Genomic DNA, 14,078 nt, shown 5'->3' with positions numbered 1-14,078 from the left:
TGTTCTTTAAACACTTTGATTTTGCCCGTAAAAATGTTCATTTTAGAGATTATGTAGAATGCAAGAAAATGAAACACAAAAACCACATATAGTTATATCCAGAAAAGAACCACTATTAATATTTTTGTCGGCCTTTTATGTAGCCTGTGTTCTGTTTTGTTACTTTAAGATATTTTGCATGTTATGAGACGTTCTTAATATTTTTCTCAGTTGCTGTAAAATATTCCATATAATATTTTTATTTAGCTATTCCTCTTTGGTGGACAAAGTCTTTGCCAGTGTTTTGCTGTTATGGAATAATAGGTTAGAAATATTTTTCTTTGTACCTAAATTTTTTGTTGTATTTAAAATTCTTTTTGTAGGATAGATTATTAGAATCGATACCTGGCTCAGAGTATTAACATTTCTAAATTTCTAAATCCTTTCACAATGAGTTTTCCCATACTTACTGAGTATTAAGAAATAAGAGGTTTTTATAAAAAAATTATTGTTTGTCAATCTGAGAGGTTAAAAAAAAGTCTTTATTTTAATTTGTATTTCTTTGATTATTAATGAGGCAGTTTTTTCTATACGTTGTAGCACATTATCTGAGTTTTATTTCATTATCTGAATTGTGTATTCATGTTCATCATGGAATAATAATAGTAACAGGAGCCACCCTTATTTAAAAGATTCATTTATTTATTTATTAAAGAGAGCACACGCACAAGCAGGGGGAGTGGCAGGCAGAGGGAGAAGCAGGCTCCTCGCCAAGCAAAGAACCTGATGCAGGCCCAGGACCCTGGGATCATGACCTAAGCTGAAGGCAGACACTTAACCAACTGAGCCACCCAGGCGTCCCTCTGTGAATCTTTTTTCTTTTTTAATTCTATTTATTTATTTATTTATTTGACAGAGAGAGAGATCACAAGCAGGCAGAGAGGCAGGCAGAGAGAGAGAGGAGGAAGCGGACTTCTTGCTGAGCAGAGAGCCCGATGTGGGGCTCGATCCCAGGACCCTGGGATCATGACCTGAGCCAAAGGCAGAGACTTTAACCCATTGAGCCACTCAGGTGCCCCTCTATGAATCTTTTTTAATGGATACATATTACACGAGTTAGGGGCACCTGGGTGCCTCAGTCCATTGAGCGTCTGCCTTCTGCTGGGGTCATGATCCCGGGGATCATGGGATGGAGCCCTGTGTTGGGCTCCCTTCTTGGCAGGGGGCCTACTTCTCCCTCTCCCTCTGCCTGATGCTCTGCCTACTTGTGCTCTCTCTGTCAAATAAATAAATAAAATCTTAAAAAATATATATTACATGAGTTAGCAACTACTACTAAGCAGTGACTGTGTGCCAAGAAGTAAAAAGTAAAATTAACATACAGTGTTATATTAGTGTCAAGTGTGCAATATAATTATTCAACAATTCTATACATTACTCAGTACAGTTTTAATCCCCTTCATCTTCATTTCACCCATCCCCCGCTCTTCTCCTTGGCAATTACCAGTCTGTTCTCTGGACTTAAGAGGCAAACATTATCCTACTTGATCCTTCCAACTGAAACAGAGGGACAGCATTATCCCACCTAGCATGGATTTGAACCTAGGTCTGAGTGATACCAAAATATATTTTCTACTTCTTACTTAAGAGAAATCCTTTCATAAAAGGTATGAGTCGTTTTCTTAAATAATCAGCTTCCCCACCCACCTTGCATTCATTCCAAAACAGAAACGTACTTGAATAGAAGTGTATATGCACAGATTCTTACGTGAATGCTACATAACCATTGGTCTCTGTGCTTTTGGTGCTCTTTACATAAGAGCAAAGCATGCACAGGCAGTTCAGTCAGTGCAGTGGATATCTCCACAAACAGCACCAAAACAGGTGTAGAAAGCAGTCTTGGGGTTGGGGGCTGTATGTATGTAAGTTAGTGAGGAGCACTAGGACCTGTAAGATCATTAGCGTGGGTCAGATCAGAGTTCAGCAGGAAGAGCCTTCTTGTATGACCTTGAGCAAGTTGTCTGACCTCTTTGTGCCTTCATTTCCTCATGTGTGAAATGAAGATAATAGAAATATCTGCCTCACAGAACTGTGTGGTTAAACTGGTTAACACCAGCCGTGCTTAGGGCAGTGGCTCCTGGATACTGCCATAAAGGGCTTCCTGCTGGTGTGCCCGGGTGGCTCGGTCGGTTAAGGGGCTGCCTTCTGCTCAGGTCATGATCCCAGGGTCTTGGGGTCGAGTTCTTCCTCTGCTTGCCACTCCCCCTGCTTGTGCTCTCGCTCTCTCTCTCTCTCTCTCTAACAGATATATAAATAAATAAAACTTTTAAAAAAAGGATGCACAGAGTTTTTAATAGCATAGGGAAATTTTCTGTACTATAATGTTTAATGAAACAAAGTGAAGAGTTAAAAAAATTGTTTTTAAAGATTTTATTTATTTATTTGTCAGAGAGAGATCACAAGTAGATGGAGAGGCAGGCAGAGAGAGAGAGAGAGAGAGAGAGAGAAAGAAGCAGGGTCCCTGCTGAGCAGAGAGCCTGATGCGGGACTTGAGAGAGAGAGAGAGAGAGAGAGAGAGAGAAAGAAGCAGGGTCCCTGCTGAGCAGAGAGCCTGATGCGGGACTTGATCCCAGGACCCTGAGATCATGACCTGAGCTGAAGGCAGCGGCTTAACACACTGAGCCACCCTGACACCCTAAAATAGTTTTTATAGAATAGTCCTATCTTGTTTCTAAAAGGAAAAGGACTAGAAAGAAATATACAAGATATGAATAATCCCTCAAATATTTGTGTATCTACCTTGCTAGTGCAATAGGCACTGAGGAAATAGAGGTAAGTAGGATCTGATTCTTCGTCAGGGAAAAGTTGTTGTTTTTTAAAGATTTTATTTATTTATTTATTTATTTGAGCGAGAGAGAGAGAGAGAGAGAGAGAGTAGAGGGAGGGGCAGAGATTGAGAGAGGGAGAGAGAATCTCAAGCTGACTTCACGTGAGCGTGGGGCTAAGACCCTGCCATCATGACCTGAGCCGAAATCAAGAGTTGAATGCTTAGCCAACTGAGTTATCCAGGTGCTCCAGGGAAAAGGCTTTTCTTCTTCTTCTTTTTTTTTTTTAGTTTAAATAAGGGAGACAGTCACAATTCAGTGTAGGATGAAGTAGAGGGAGAAGTCAAACATGCTGCTTTACTTTCCGTTAGGAAGAATGGAGGATGCTGGTAGCATTCATTGAGGAAGGAGGCAGGATTTAGTCTAGGGGAGATGGTGAATTTGGTTTTGGACATGTTACGATTGTCTAATGTGGATTATAGGCCAGTAGGTACATAGGTCAGGATGAGTGGAGATACAGATCTGGGCAGGTTGACTCTAGGTGAGGGGCGGAAGAGCACTCAGGGAAAGTCTGTGGACTGAAACAGGAGACTTAGATTGTGATTGCATCCAGATGCTGAGATTCTGAATGACTTTTTTTTCTTCCTTTGCTTTATTTATGTATTTTTAAAAATTCCTATAATGTAAACATGTTTCCTATAATGTAATAAAAGTGTTTTAGTTAGGATTTGGTTTGCCCACATGTGGCAGCAAACCCAAAACAACAGTGGCTTATACTAGATATAAGGTTATTTCTCCAAGTGGCTCAGTCAGTTAAGCATCTGCCTTCGGCTCAGGTCATGATTCTGGGGTCCTGTGATTGAGTCCCTCTTCGGGCTCCCTGCTCAGTGGGGAGTCTACTTCTCCCTCGCCTTCTGCCCCTCCCCATTGCTGGCTCTCTTTCCTGGATTCTATCTAAAAACAAACAAACAAACAATCAAAAAAAGCTTATTATTTCTCTCTCACCTCAAAGAGGTGTGGTACTTTTGTGGTACTCCACAGTGCCCGATCCAATGTTGAAGCCCGTGTTCATGTTCCACACTCCTCAGCATTTGTCTTCCATCTTGTGTTCCGAAAAGGAGGGTCCAAACTTCAGCTATCAATTGAAAGAAGAGCTGAGGAGGACTTGTTCTTTCCATTTGAGAGCATTTCCTGAAAGTTGCACTTGATAGTTCGCTTATGTCTTATTGGTCAGAATTGAGTCCCTTAGCCATATATATGCTGAAGGGAGACAGAGAAATGAAACCTTTATTTTGGGAGTCAAGTGCACAGTTAAAAATCAAGAGTCCAGTTAGTGATGCTAATAATATCCTGGTTTTGCCAGCAGAATTTGCCAGCTGAGGTTGGTTCATTTGAGGATTAGTTTAATAATTTCCATATGAACCATACATTTGTCTCCTATTTAAATCATAAGTATAGAGGCACCCTGCTATGGTCATTGGATGATGGTAGTTGGAAAATACTTTGCGGTCTTAGAAAGACCAGTGACTGAACAATGACTGAACTAGAGGTCTAGTTATCTCACTTAATGGCTAACACTGAACCTGACTTTTCAAGGAGGAGTAGGAGGTAGTCCAACCTTGTCCACTGCAACACAGCCTCAAAAGAGTTTCTGAAAGATTATTACAGATATTGTAAATCCATAGATAAAGAAGTTCAGAAATCTTTTGGTGGAGAGCTACAATGTTCTCATTTGTCTTTATAGTGGAAAAGTTGGTCTTAGTACATCTACGGTTTTAAATGAGACATAGATCACTCTCAGCTCAAATCAGAGTCTGGATGATCAGTTGTCATCCAGGAAGATCCAAGGCTACTTCATGAGGTGACAGTAGTCTTCCATATAACTTGTAGTCATCAACTGTCTAGGGATTCTGGAATTTGGGCTCCTGGGATAATTAGAGGCAGACATTCCTTTTCTTCTTTTTTTAATAAAGATTTTATTTATTTATTTGTCAGAGAGAGAAAGAGAGAGAGAGGGAGCGCACAAGCAGGGGGAACAGCAGCAGGCAGGGGGAGAGGCAGGATCCCCGCCGAGCAAGGAGCCCGATGCAGGACCCTGGGATCATGACCTGAGCCTATAGCAGATGCTCAACTGACTGAGACATCCAGGCGTCCCAGAGGCGGATGTTCCTAATATCAGCTACCTAATAGGGTTCAAGAAGTTAGAGGTTAACAATGGTAATAAACTGTATGGCTCTTCTTTCATCTGTAGGATCTAAAAACTATTTAACACTATTAATTAGTACTCATACCACCCTTTGGCTGCTGGTAAGGGTGGCTGATCTCCAGTTTTTTTCAGATGAGACATCTAAGAGTTGACTTCAAGAGAGCCTGTGTCTCCTGAGGTTCTGCTGGCCAGTGGTTTTCTGTATTAAAAACATTTTCTTTACAAATCAAAACCACAGTGAGATACCACCTCACACCAGTCAGAATGGCTAAAATTAACAAGTCCGGAAATGACAGGTGTTGGTGAGGATGCAGAGAAAGGGGAACCCTCCTATACTGTTGGTAGGAATGCAAACTGACATATATATACACACACACACACATATATATATATATATATATATATATATATGTATATATATGAAATGCTGAACAAAATAAGTCAATCAGAGAAAGACAATTATTTTATGATCTCATTGATATAAGGGATTTGAAAAACAAGACAGAGAATGATAGGGGAAGGGAGGGGAAAATGAAACAAGATGAAACCAGAGAGGGAAACAAACCATAAGAGACTCTTAATCTCAGGATATAAACTGAGGGTTGCCAGAGGGGAGGGATGTGGGAGGGAGGGGGTGGTTGGGTGATGACATTGGGGAGGGCATGTGCTATGGCCAGTGCTATGAATTGTGTGAGACTGATTACTTACAGACCTGTGCCCCTGAAACAGATAATGTTAATAAAAAATAAAAACCAGGGGCGCCTGGGTGGCTCAGTGGGTTAAGCCGCTGCCTTCGGCTCAGGTCATGATCTCAGGGTCCTGGGATCGAGTCCCGCTTCGGGCTCTCTGCTCCGCAGGGAGCCTGCTTCCTCCTCTCGCTCTGCCTGCCTCTCTGCCTACTTGTGATCTCTCTCTCTCTCTCTGTCAAATAAATAAATAAATAAATAATTTTTATAAATAAATAAATAAAAACCAGAAAACAAAAAAACATTTTCATTCCTCAAGAATTGGGATGAGGGGCACCTGGGTGGCTCAGTGGGTTAAGCCGCTGCCTTCGGCTCAGGTCATGATCTCAGGGTCCTGGGATCGAGTTCCGCATCAGGCTCTCTGCTCAGCAGGGAGCCTGCTTCCTCCTCTCTCTCTGCCTGCCTCTCTTCCTACTTGTGATCTCTCTCTGTCAAATAAATAAATAAAATCTTTAAAAAAAAAAAAAAAAGAATTGGGATGAGACACCACGAGACCTAAAACAAATGGAGTGCAGGAGGGGACTCTTTCCACGTGCTCCAGTGTGTGTATACTTTGTGTACATGGACGTGCAGTTCGAGATCCCACGTACTGATTCTTTGAGAAGTTCCTCACGTCTTTTCCATTTCTTTTAGCAAGTTGTTTAAGGAAATTACATTTGTCTTCCTGCAGGTAAAGAACAAGTTCTGAGTAATGGGGATAGATAACTGTGGGAAAATGGCATGCTTAGCCATAGATTGCTAATTAAAAGAAAGATGAATAGGTTGCCCTTGGATTAAGTTTGGAAGATGAATAGCTTCCCCCTGAATTAAGTGTGGAATAGCGTCTCAGGTAACACGTTTTTGATGGTTACTGTGAATAATTTGTCAAAGGAGGAAATCCAATCTCTTAACCACTCTGTGGTCTTTCTAGATTGACACTGTGTGTAAGCACATAATGATGATAATAACTTGGATATTGAACACCTACCACATTCTGAGCCCTGTACATCTCCTTATTCATCTAATTCCTGCTGCTACCCCATGAGGTGGGGGTGCTATATTTATCACCATTTTATAGATGAGTAAACAGAGAGGGAACAGAACTTGCCTAAGGGCATGCATCTTGCGCAGAAAAGCCTGATTCTGTGACTTCAGAGGAGGTTTTCCCAACTACTGGGCCAACTACTGTTGCTAGAAAGCTGGATGATGCTGTGGGGTCAGTCAGATATTTACAAAAGAGGAGACCTGGGCAGGTTTGAAGGTAGGAGGGCTTGAACAGTCTTGGACAGAAGATAGGGAGAGGATGTGTAAAGGATGGGGGTTCCCCTAACACCGCCTGGGATTGGAATAGGAATAGGTTGTGGGGCTCTGGTAAGGGGGTGCTTAAACAGAGGTAGAATGATCTATAGTCTTCTGAGATTGAGATTGCAGTCAAGTGCAAGAATAGAGAACTGGTGTGAGGAGGAGGTGTAGGAGGGGAAGGAGCTGGTACCTGATGACCTTGAGCCCTTAGGGGTTGTGCTGGATGGAATTGCTCCATTGTTAAAGCAGAGGAATTCTGCAAGCAGGCTGACAGCTGGAAATCAGCCAAAGTGGGAGTATTTATACCGTAGAAATTGGCAAAGGCCACAAATTCTGCCCCCAGCCCCCCAATCTGGTTGACCAGAACACTCTGGACTTCTTCACTTTATTAACATTTGAAAGCCTGCTGTAGTGCCAGTTGAATTCAAACCCCAAGTGTGAGCTACTGTGGGAAAGGCGCTGTGCCAGGTACTGGAGCAACGAAGACCGGGCCCTCAGGTGAAAAATACCGTAGTGAAGAGGGGAGAGTATGCGACGGAAATCCTGCACTAGCCGTCAGAGCTTGCTTGGCCCACTCCCTTAAACTTGCTTTCCTCGTCTGCGAATGGAAATAGTAATACACATCTCAAAGGGTTATTGCCGTGATTAACGAGAACACGTAAAGCTCCTGACCCAGACATGCTCCGTAAGTGACTCTTCTCAGCACAGCAGACATGTAAACAGTTTTAATGTAGGTTGATGTAAGAAATTAAAGAGAGACTGATTCTGTGTTTGATCAGAGAAGGCAGCGCAGAGATCGCGATCCCCTAGGCAGGATTTTGACATTTTCAGAGTGGATGTTTCATGGATGAAGTCTGCCCTGGTCTTTGTCAGGAAGTTAATGGGTTTTTTGCTTGTGTGTTTGTTTTATTTTGTTTTTGTCCCTACAGCATGTTGCTTTTGCCTCTTTTTGGCTACTACCTCATTAGATATTGTTGAATTGTAAGACAGACAATGTATTTGGAGATAGGCACACCTGGGTTTTTTTTTTTTTAAGATTTGTTTGTTTATCTGTTAGAGAGAGATCGAGAGAGCACAAGCAGGGGGAGCAGCAGGCAGAGGGAGAAGCAGACTCCCCACTGAGCAAGGATCCTTCTGTAAGACTAGATTCCAGGACCCTGGAATCATGACCTAAGCCCAACACAGACGCTTAACTGACTGAGCCACCCAGCTGTCCCAGGCACACCTGGATTTATATCCTAACTCCAGCTATCCTAACTCCAGCACACCTGTTTTGTGAGCTTTGGCAAGATTCTTAAGTTCCTGAAATTTCAGTTTCTAATTTTTTTTTTTTAAAGATTTTACTTATTCATTTATTTGACAGAGATCACAGGTAGGCAGAGAGGCAGGCAGAGAGAGAAGGAGGGGAAGCAGGCTCCCTGCTGAGCAGAGAGCCCGATGCGATGCGGGGCTCGATCCCAGGACCCTGGGATCATGACCTGAGCCGAAGGCAGAGGCTTTAACCCACTGAGCCACCCAGGTGGCCCTCAGTTTCTAAGTTTTAATTTGGTGTAATGCTTAGATGATTTTTGAGGATTAACTGAGAATGTAGGGAAAAGAACCAGACGCTTAGCTGCCTTGTGAACCCCAAAGTGAGCCCAACATATATTTATAGTTTCATCTCCCATTTTGCAGAAACACACCATTTCTTTCCTATGGCTGTGTCTTTGTATGCACTGCTCTCTCCCTAGAACAAATTCTGTTGAAGAGCGAGAATAGCATCATGATGATTAACAAGGACCAAGGGTCAGTCTCGGCTCTGCCAATTGTTATTTAGGCCGCAGTGGGCGAGATAATTATCCTTTTTATACCTCAGGGGTTTTTTTGGCAAGCACTGAAACATTCTCTGGCATTTCTCCCACTTCTGTTACTTTTACCTTCATTATTCCTCAAGATACGTTTCAAATATCACTTGCTTTGTGAGTGAGGCCTTCTCCAATTTTCTCATACCATTATTTGCCTTCCCTACTTGAAGCGGATGGACCACCACATTTTGGTGAACACTGTGGTGAGCATAAATAATCCTGGAATCTGCCTACATGGGGCAACCTACGTTTAGACAAATTAAACTTAGATAAAAGCATCAGATGCGCAATTGCACTAGCCATATTTTAAGTGCTCAATAGTCACGTGTGCTTAGTGGGACAGTGCTGGCTGGACAGTAGTTGGGTTGGACCATGCTGATACAGAACATTTCCGTCATCATAGAAAATTCTGTTGAGGGCGCCTGGATGGCTCAGTGGGTTAAGCCGCTGCCTTCGGCTCAGGTCATGATCTCAGGGTCCTGGGATCGAGTCCCGCATCGGGCTCTCTGCTCAGCAGGGGGCCTGCTTCCTCCTCCTCTCTACCTGCCTCTCTGCCTACTTGTAATCTCTCTCTGTCAAATAAATAAATAAAATCTTAAAAAAAAAAAAAAAAGAAAAAAAGAAAATTCTGTTGAACTGTGCTGTCCTGGGGGGAGGCTGACTTTGATCAATAATCATCGATAAAAATATAATTGCAGTTATGATAAGTAGCAAGCAGAAAGAATGCATGGCGACCCGAGCATTTCATTGGGGGATGTGACCTGTGTGATGGCTTCCCCAAGGACTACTTGCTTGAACTCAGATCTGCTGAACGACTGGCAGTTGGCACAGACCCATGGTTAGGTAATTAAAGAGACTGAGAAAAAGGCCAATGGCTGGGGTCTAGAGATGGACGGCAGGTTTGGGTGCGGTAGAGAGGTACAAGTACCACAGAGGATCTTGTCAGAAAGGACATGAAGGAGCTGAGAGGCTGAGTAACTGGACAGTCTAGTCACTGATAGATGCTGGGTTTGATTGAAGTTCGTGCTGCATCATAGATGCATAGTCAAAAGACTTTGCCTCTGTAGTGACCTCCTCACACTCCTTTCTTCTTAGAAAACTGCCAGATTTCCCTCTACTAGGTTGGCTTTTCAGCATAAATGTATTATATTTCATATTTACATCATATTATATTTATTGTATTTAATATTTATTATATTCATATATATAATATTATAGATTTTCAGCTATAATAATTTCCTTCCTGGACAAAACTAAACGACACACCTTCCTTGATCCTACATCCCTCTTCAGCTACTTTCCCAGTTTTCTGTTTTTTAAGATTTTATTATTTATTTGATAGAGACAGAGAGAGCACAAGTAGGCAGAGCAGCAGGCAGAGGGAGAGGGAGAAGGAGACTCCCTGCCAAGTAGGGAGCCCAATGCTGGCCTTGATCCCAGGACCCTGGGATCATGACCTGAGCCGAAGGCAGAGGCTTAACCTACAGAGCCATCCAGGCGTCCCCCACCCCTACCTTTCTGTTTTTATAGAAAAAAAAAAAGGAATATATGGCTATACTCACTCCCTTGTGTCCTTTTTTCCTGTTTCTTGTTGAACCTCCTCTAATCAGGCTTTGTTTCCTCCCTCATTTTCACAAAAATCAGTAATGACATCCATGACTCAGTTTGTATCTTGGACTATTTCTCAGCAGTACTTGACATAGTTGGTCTCCCTCCTTTGGGGAGCGCTTCTTCACTGGCTTCTGAGACCCCACATTCTCTTGATTTTCCTCCCACCTCCCTCGAGTTTCTTCTCAGGCTCCTTTAATGGACCATTCCCCTCCTTTGCACTCCGCCAGGGCTCAGTCCCGACTGTCTTCCACTTCTTAACTGTATTAACTCCCTGCGTCATTTCATCCAGTCTGATGTGTGATGGTTAATCTTAATCTGGTTGTTTAGCCAGACACCAGGGCAGATGTTGCTTGAAGGTATTCTCTGATGTGATTAACATGGAAAACAGTAGACTTTGAACGGGGCAGATTGCTCTCCCTTAATGCCAGTGGGGTTCGTTCAGTCAGTTGAAGGCCTTAAGAGAAGAGATCGAGGTCTCTTGAAGAGGAAGGAATGGAGGCCGCCTTGAGACTCAAGACTGCAACATTAAGACTGCTGTCATTTCCAGCCTGTTGGCCTGTCCTGTAGGTTTGGGACTTGCCAACCCCCACAATCCTGAGGACCAATTTGTTTTCCTCTCTCTCTCTGCATGCTGTTGGCTCTGTTTCTCTGGTGAACCCGGACTAATATACACAGTATTAAAGATCTTTTATATTTGACTCCCAGATTATTATTTCTAGCACTGACCCCCCTACCCCCCCCACCCCCTGCTCCCCACCGACTCCAGGTTTGCACACCAGCTGCCTACCCAGCATCTCCATTTGGATAACAACAGGTCTCTCAAAACCATACTGTGGATTTGTCCCAAACCCCATTTACCCAGTTGCCAAGGCTAAAACTCTGGAGTCATCATTGAATCTTCTCCTTCTTTTATGTCCCTCATTTCACCCACCTGCAAAATTTATGAGCTTTACCTTCAAATATCTCTTCTCACCCCCTAACCCAAACCTTGCTCATCTTTAGCTTGGACCACCATAACAACTTTCTAGCTGGTCTGTGCTCCTCCATTCCAAGTCCCTACTGCCTTAATCTGTTCACACAGCAGAACAAAGCTTCTGAGATACAAACTAGATTACTTCCCGGTCCTATCTTGTGATTCTTTGGCTTCTTTTCACATTTAGAATGAAATCCAAAGTCCTATGGCCTTTGGGTTCTGGCCTCTGGCTACTCTTCTGGCTTTATTATCTACCACTTTCTTCCTTGTTCACTGGGTTTTAGACACACTGATTCCCTTGTGGACCTTTGGACAAGTCAAGCAGGCTCCCAGTTTAGGACTTTAGCACTTCCTGTTTTCTCTGCTTAGAAAGATCTCCCCCCTCGTAAGTCTTGCTCCCTCCTTTCCTTTCACTCTGGTCTCTGTTCAAGTGCCATATTCTTGGATCTTTCCTAACTTCTGTTCCCTACTTCTTCTTCAGGGTACAAAGAATTCTTTCAAAACAGGTGGTCGGTCGTGTGTCGTGTCCCCCCCCCCCCCCGCCCAAGGGGAACAATGAAACTATGGGGGCGGGTACATGGGCTTATGGGAGACTTTTTTTTTTTAAATGGGAAAACTACGTAGCTATATGATGAGAAAATGATCAGGTAGAGAACATGAAATTGATGATGCCGGAGAGGGAAGCTAATTTCAGGAGTGAAGTTATTGAAGACTGAGAAGGCAGGAAGAAAGGAGAATCTGTACACAAGTGGAGGAGTCAGACTTCATTAAAACAGGGGTGAAGGTAGAGAATATGGCCGCTTGGTGATTGAGAGGAAAATGGGAGGGAGTTCTAGACAGAGCAATCAATCAGGCAATTGATTCTATTTTCTTAAGGTAGAAAGCAGGTCATGAGTTAATGGCAAGGTATACGTGTATGAGAGGTTTGAGAAAAGAGGAGGAAGTATGAAATATTTACTTTGGAAACTAAGAAAACAAATCTATCAGAGACACAAAGGACTGCTGGGCAGCTTTGGGGACACATTGAAGTTTGGGATCTTGACTTTGAAGTAACATCACTTTTCATTTCTGTATTTTCTCCAGCAATGTTTTGTTGTATTAGTAAGGTATGGAGTTTGTGGAGAGCTAGGTTTTACAAGGGTGGGCCCTGTCAGTACAATTGAGGAGTTTGGACTTTGAGGGTCTTGGAGAGCTACAAGTTTTGAGCAGAGAAGATTTGAAGGTCAGGAAGATTGTTCTAGCTCAGTGTGGTGTATATGTGTGTGAGAGAAACTTATTATAGGAGGAATGGTAGTTTAATACAATAGGGCCCTCAATCAGATACCTGCCTACTTCTGTTTACAGTGTGCTTACAGGAGAGCTCCGGAACATTGAGGATCTTTTCCAGCCTTTCCTGAGTAACTTACTATATATAGCAGGTTCTGGGACAAGAGTTGGCCTCCCCAAAACCCTCTTGGATTTACATGATTTATAATTATTTTTAGGCATTTGGGACCCCCAGAATAGGGAACAAGCTATCAGCATTGGGTGGGAATCAGAGGTTTCCCAGAAGACATGACATTTCAGATGAGCTTTGAAGGAGTAGGCCTTAGGGAGGAAGCTTATTTTAGGCAGTGTAATAACATGAGCTCAGTCAAGAGATGTTAGAGTTACGTCTAGACCAAATGCGGCGTGATGAGAAATGGTGGGAGAGGAGGTACTTCTCCCATTACCAGAAACTAAGTAGCTAAGGAGTTCTCTGTATTTTGTGACAAGCGTAAGGCATCTGAGCCCTTAACTGCAGCAAGAAAGGTCTGAAAGAAAAGTGAAGGTTTTTGAAAATGATTTTTGAAAGTGATTTTTGTTAACTTAAAAAACAAGCTATATGGAGCAACTCTAAGTATTTGTGTTATCATTTGGTCACTTAAGAACACTGTGAAGTTAAAAATGCCTTTTTGTTATGCTGTTAGAAGATGCGAACTATGGCAACTCTGACCTGTGATATGAGGCTCATAGAAATCAATCCTTATCACTTGCTTTCAGTATATTATTTCCAGTTAAGTGATTTTACAGTCCCTCTCTATCTTGAGACATACCTTTGAAGGAAGCTGTAGTTTCTATATATTTTAGGAATGAGGAGTTTATGACCCTGGTTCATAGTTCATTACTGTGCAAATTAAATGAGTTAAGGCATATAAAAATGGTTAACAGAGCTGGGCCCAGCAGCCAGGAGGAAAAGTTTTCCACCCTGGAGTCCTGGCTTTCTTGCCCTCTCATTGTTCATCCTTTGCTTCTTAAATCTCGTTGTTTCCTGAACACCTGTTCTAGACCCATACTCTGTTCAAAGGACCCCAGAGGAGGTGAGGCATGCACTTTGGGGTATACAATCAACCTGCAAGGAGAGTGACCATTACGGTATGCTCTGTGTGTGTGTGTTTGCACAAGTGCATGTGTGTTCAGAAGCTGACAGGCATTATACAAAACCTCTAACCTGGGCTTATGAATGGACCCAGAGGTGTGAACTGTGGTTCACCGGCCACTTCAGAGAAGGCAAGGCTGCCCTGAAGCCTTAAGAAGCCAACAGTCCTTTCACCCCCGCCTGCTTCCGTGGGCCGGCACCCAGACAAAGAAGTG

General features: G+C 42.9%; 1 protein-coding gene across 2 annotated transcripts in view; it reads left to right on the top strand.

Annotated features, from left to right (window-relative positions):
• TXNRD1 (thioredoxin reductase 1) overlaps positions 1–14,078 on the top strand; it is a 127,211-nt gene that overhangs the window by 42,696 nt on the left and 70,437 nt on the right. The gene's annotated exons all lie outside the window — the stretch shown is intronic.

Source organism: Neovison vison, chromosome 12 (genome assembly GCF_020171115.1).
Source record: "Neovison vison isolate M4711 chromosome 12, ASM_NN_V1, whole genome shotgun sequence".
Lineage (NCBI taxonomy): Eukaryota > Metazoa > Chordata > Mammalia > Carnivora > Mustelidae > Neogale > Neogale vison.
The sequence above is the reverse complement of the archived record's forward strand: the minus strand, read 5'-3'. Positions and strand labels throughout refer to the sequence as shown.